The sequence below is a fragment of the Pelmatolapia mariae genome, linkage group LG10_11, assembly GCF_036321145.2.
Source record: "Pelmatolapia mariae isolate MD_Pm_ZW linkage group LG10_11, Pm_UMD_F_2, whole genome shotgun sequence".
Lineage (NCBI taxonomy): Eukaryota > Metazoa > Chordata > Actinopteri > Cichliformes > Cichlidae > Pelmatolapia > Pelmatolapia mariae.
The window spans coordinates 11,602,763-11,609,056 of record NC_086236.1 but is presented as its reverse complement, the minus strand read 5'-3'; positions in this window follow the sequence as shown (position 1 = coordinate 11,609,056).

The window sequence follows — 6,294 nt, the reverse complement described above, 5'->3', positions numbered from 1 at the left end:
AGAAAGGGGAGAAGGGTAAATGAGGTTGAAGAGGAAAGAAAACAATGTCAAAAGAAACCGAATACACATTAACACAGAGTCAAGGACGGACATCAAGACTTATATGTATTTTTTTGCAGTTGTGAGTTTATAATGAAATACATAGTAGTGGTACAACACAAAAGTCCCAGTTTGGTATGGATCTCAGATTTGAAGTCATGGTTCAGTATTTTTAGACTCCTGCTCCTATTCGGGCTGTGTTTTGGGGCTTTAGAAAATCTGGCATGAATTAAGCAGAGTGACATCACCTGGAAAGGGCAGAGCTTGATTCACATGTAAAGCTGGGGCTCAGCATTGATTCATTTTAGCACCTGTGTGCGTTTTGTAGGCGGGGCTTAGAACACAGAGGGGAGAGCTCTTTTGCTTCAGGCTCTGGTATCTGTGACAGATGATTTTCTACCAGCTTGTGACAATAAAATCATGTTACAGATGGCTTCACAATCTTTTGTAGGAGAAACTGGAAAGACAAAATGTTCTTCATGCTGACTGACACTTGGGGTTACTCCTGTAACCTAAAACAGTAATGTCTTAAACAGCTTTACTTTTACAAAGTACTTTCAAAGTGTCCTTCTTTGAAGTTGTCCATAGATCACATGTTTATCACAAAACAAACAAAACAGCTTTTTCAAAGTGTCGCTTATCACAAAAATATAGCTTTTCAGAAGCTATTTTTATTTTGATCTCTAAATGACAGTTTTTGCTTCTCATTTTCCACTTTCAGCTGAAACTATTAGTTGGGCAGATAATTAATCTGCCACTTTTGGTGTTTTGTCTTGTCATTTTACAAAAGTAATCTGAACTGTATTAGCTGTTTCACCATCCCTGCTGTGTAAAATTATAACATGAACTTTAAGACACAGAATGAACGTCTATTTCAAAATATTTAGTAGGTTGAAGGGTCCGGACTAGACACAATGTCAGAATCCTTAGCATACAACATAATACTTTACGCACAATGTTAGCACAACTTGTTGAATTGTATTCACACTCAGCTGCAGCTTTGTTAGACACACGTTTATCTGCTCGTTAATAAAATAATCCACAATCCATCCAAATAATCCACCAATTAAATGGCAAACTCAGTTTATTTATTCATTTAGACATGTAGTCAAGATGAGCTGTTAACATTCAAAACAAGCATCAGAGTGGGGAGGAGAGGTTGTTGCTACCAAATGGGCAGGTCTGAGTATTTCAGACACTGATGATATACTGGGATTTTCCTGCACAACCATCTCCAGGGTTTACAGGGGATGGTCTAAAAATACAACTAAGGTATTAGAGGAGTTTCTCTGAACACACACATTCAACCACATTGAACATCAAAGCAGATGAGCTACAGAACACATTAGATGCCACTCCTGTCAGCTAAGGACAGGAGACAGAGGCTATAGTTTGCGGAGGAAAAATGTCAACTGCTCTGATGAATCTCAAGTTCTTCTGTGACATTTGGATATTAGGGTCAGGATATGGTGTAAACCACATGAAAGCATGGATCCATCCTACCTTGTATCAACAGTTCATGGTTGTGGTGGTGGCGTCATGGTATGGGGAATATTTTCATGGCACACTTTGGGCCTCAGTCTGTACACAGTGTACCCATCTTCTAGTGGTGCAACGGATCAAAAATCTCACGATTCGGATCGGATCATGGTTTTAAGTCACGGATTGGATCAATTTTCGGATCAGCAAAAAAAAAATAAAAAAAAAAAAATTAACATTTACTTATTAACTTATTTAAGTATTTTTTGCCTATTAAAAACATTCAACTCAAGACTCATTCCACGCAATTATATAAAAACAACTTAAGGTGCAATATAGGGCAGTACAGGGCTTTGTATCTACCACTCCGCTGTGATATAATGAGGGGTCACGTAGCCTTCCGTTGACCTGGAGGTCCACCCATTTGTAGTTGGGCAACAGAAGATGCCTGGGACAGTTCAGCCATAACTTTAAACTTTTCCTGCTCATACATGCCTGGGTACGATCTTGTCACTGAAGTGGACGCGCAACGAGATATCATAGCGTGGCTCAAGCACGTTCATCATAGTTTAAACCCCTTGTTTTGCACAAGGGAATACGACCTCCCGTCTGCAGCTAAACACCCAAGTAGCTTTTGTAATAGCTTTAGCCCGGTCGGATTGGGGAGGGAAGGGCTGCTTAAATGCTGCAAACTCCTCTGCTGCTCCACTTGGACCGCTAGCGCTGGCCATAACTATCGCTTGACAGACTGACCATGCGCACCACACACATACTTTTTTTCCTTCTTTTTCGAATCTTCGGATCACGTGCGTGCCGAACCGTGGAGTGGGATCGGTTCGGATTATGGATCAACCGTGATCTGTTGCACCACTACCATCTTCTGATCTCTCCTTCCAGAAGGAAAATGTGTTACGTCACAAAGCTCAGATAATCTCAGATGAATTATTTGAACATGATATTAAGTTCACTGCAGTCAAATGGCCTCCACAGTCTCAAGATCTCAATCCAATTTGAGACTGGTAAGTGTTGGAATGGCAAATTCCCATCATGGATGTGTAGCTAACAATGTGCAGCAACTTTGTGATGCTGTCATGTTGATGTGGACCAACATCTCTGAGGAATATTTCCAGCACCTTTGTTGAATCTGTGCCATGAAGAATTAAGTCAATTCTGAAGGCAAAGGGAGTCCCAGCTGGTACTAGTAAGGTGTACCTAATAAAATGATCAGTGAGTGTATATAGCATTAGTTCACAACAAGGTCATCTCAAAGTGCTTTATATTATAAAGTAAACCCCCAGAATTTTAAAGAGACCACTGCAAGCAATTGATGGAAAAAAAACAAATAAAATCAATTTTAACAGGATGAGTCTCACCAGCCTCTTTGGCCTCTGCTGTCACTGGTTGAGATGGTGAGGAACAGCATAGAGAGAAAAGGGGAGACATTTGATAAAATGATATGAGTTAATGAATCAGCATAAATGTACGTGCCAAATAATTAACAGCAGATAGAATTGAATCAGTTTAAATAGTCTATATGGTGCCAGCATCACGCTGTGTCTCTCACCTACTCATTAGAACATCATGAGAAATGCCAGCACTCACTGTTGTTACATTTAGTGTATCTGAATATACGCTGTTGAGTTTAAAACATGAAGCAGAGGCGATTACCTCCATCAGTATGAGGCTTGACTGCAAAGTCCACAGTTTCAAATGCACACAAAGTGCTAACTTCAGTCTGAGCACCAGTTCTCCAAGGTCGTGGGCAAAGCAATTCGAGGCTGTCAATCATATCACAGCCATTGAATAAAAGTAATATTTTCAGTGGTGGGCTCATGCTGCTCTCACCTCCAAATGACACTGAACCCCTTGGTGGCTGTCCATGGGAAGCACAGAAGAGATGGCTGACTCTTAGAAGTATTCGATATTTTGAGCATTTTCATGCGTCGCTGCTTCACTTCCCCTCATTATGTGTACTGGCTCAGTGTTCTCGGTTTAGCAGTGCAGTAATGGAGATTTAGGTAGATGGCTCAAGAGGCAGGTTGACAGTCTGAACACCTGTCAGTCAGCTGCACAGACTTCCTGTTTGTGTTCAGTCACGTTACCTCAGCAAGCATTTGATGATTGCAAACAAGCAGGGGATCTCTAATGAGCTGACCGTTTTGTGCCTAAGCTGCTGCATTTACATTGAAATGCACAGAGATAAAATGTTCTGAAAGTCACTGAGCATTTGCCATTTTTGTGGCCAATTTGTGAAGTATCAAGGGAAAATGGATTGCACTTGTTATCAGAACTCATAAATTCATTTTCCTCATGAGCAATTGATTTTTATGCATAAACTAAATGAAAACAGATGTTGACCTTCTTTTGAACCACTGAACCCCTCGGTATTTAGCGAGCTTTTTAGAATATAGATGGAATTTGTTTCAGTGAGACTTTAAGCATCCAAGGAGAATAAATACAAATCTTTCCTTATTATTGCTGGTATCGACTTTACCACTGTAAGCAATGCTTAAAAATCAGGCAAGGGTATAACATTCGTGCTTCTGTCAGTCTGTTATTAAGTTAAGGAGCACATTTTTATTGTTCTGGACAGTTATGGATTCATTTTCCTTTCATTACATGTTATTTCTGTTTGGTGCATTCTCCAAAAATGTATTTAATTAAGCTGGCGATTAGAGCAGGGCAATATGACCGAAAATATTTATCATGATATACATTTGAAAATTTGCGATAACGATATAACTGACGATATAATTGACACTAGACAAAATACTTTACAACTCCACAACTTTATTAGTGCAAAAAACCCCATCAATGTATTTTCACTTAAACAAGCAGCTGTTTTTTATGTGCATTAAAGTTACATAAAAATTTAACAGTGCAAATGCAAATTCCTTGCTGACAGTTTAACCAAAAGGCATTTCCAGTGGAAATTGGCTGACATATCCTCAGCATAACCATGTATAATGTCCACAAAACTTAAAAAGAGGTTACACACACACACAATACGGTAATATTATGTTGTAGCACAGTACGTATCACTCCGCGAGGCACCTGCCTACGATAGCCGTAATGCTCTGACAATCCATCAAGTGGTGCGGCTTCGTAGCTTAGCAAAGTCGTACTAAAACATTTGACAGATTTTCGAGCGCCGTGTACCACATAAAATCGTTTCGAGGTCAGTAAACACAACCAGAATTCATACATAAGGCACACGGGATTATAAGGGGCACTGTCGATTTTCAGAAAAATCAAAGGATTGATTTTAAGTGTGCCGTATTTTCCAAAAACACGGTAATAACAACGGCCCGCTAGCATGCTCTACCAAAAATAGTGCTTTGTTGTGTATCTGACGCACGAAAGCTAAACCAGTTCCACACCACTGAAGTTGCAGCATTTTTACAAACCAGTTCTGGTTCATCCGTTTCATTCAACGATCCGCTTTCGCCCTTCTCGTTCTCTGTCGCCGCCATGCTTTTTCCGGCGTGTGTGTATGAAAACAAGGCACTGCGCATGCGCGTTTTACCCATATTCTATCGCGATATTTCATTTTCCTATCGTTGCCCAACATTATACCGGTATTACCGTGAACGGTATGATATGGCCCAGACCTACTGGCAATCATAATCACGTGAATGATTCTCCATTCATTCACCTTTATGCAATTGAGACGTATGCTATGATCAAAGTTATACGTGGATATTACAGTAAGATTGTAATATTGGGCATGAGTTCAGTCAAGAGATGTATCTCTTGTAATGTTCAGATTCTGTCAGGTTAAAGGGATGCATGTCTGAAAAGCCCATAATTGTCAGTATTGGAAGCAAGTGATTTTCTTATCTGTGTAATTGTCTGTCTTTCTTGTGCTCTCACTTGTTTGATAACAACCCAGTGTGCTGACTGAGAGATGACATAACAGCAGAGTTATTATCATACTTTGTGTGATTTTTACGCCGTGTTTTGATCGTGTGAGTTAGTCATTTGTTTGGCCAGCTTCTTACAGGGAACCTTATGTTCTATTACTCACCCCTTCCCTCCCTCCACGCTTGCATCCCTTTTATCCATCCCTTTCACCAACCCATGGGAGTATGTGGCCACAACCATCCTCATTAAACTTACAGCCATCAAGATAAGACTCAATTACTGCAAGCTTCTGCACTGGCATCGAAGATCAATATTGAAGTTTAAAAAGAAAAAAGCAAAAAAAAAAAAAAGGAAAGAAAAGCTGGGGTGGCTGGAGGTGGCATTTAATAGTGTGAGTTATGGGTGGGTAATGTGGCCAACAGATCATAAGTTGATCTTCTGGGAATCACAATTTTTCTCACCTCCTGTAAAAAAAAAAAAAAGAAAAAAAAAAGAAAAAGAAAAGAAAAAGTCTTCATCCAAGCCAGTATTTGGCTTTCACACATTTCCATTTGTAGTATTTTATGAATGCAGTGTAAAGCGCTTTGGGGTCCATAAGGACTAAGTAAAGCGCTATACAAATACAGGCCATTTACCATTTATGACAATGTGACGTAAACGGTGGCAACTAATGCCACTTTATTTTTAGCTTATTGCTTACTGCAATATAAGTAATCTCCCTCTCCAAAGTTTACCACCTTGCTTATAATCTTTACAAATGCTATGTTTATTAACATCTATTTAGGTCAGCTGTGGTGTGAAAATAAACTTTCTCCATGCTCTCTGAGATGTTCTTTAATAAGTTTATGGTGCAGTATTCCTGCCAATCTTCCACCAAGTCTTTTTTTGTCCACTGTACCATTTTAAAAAAAA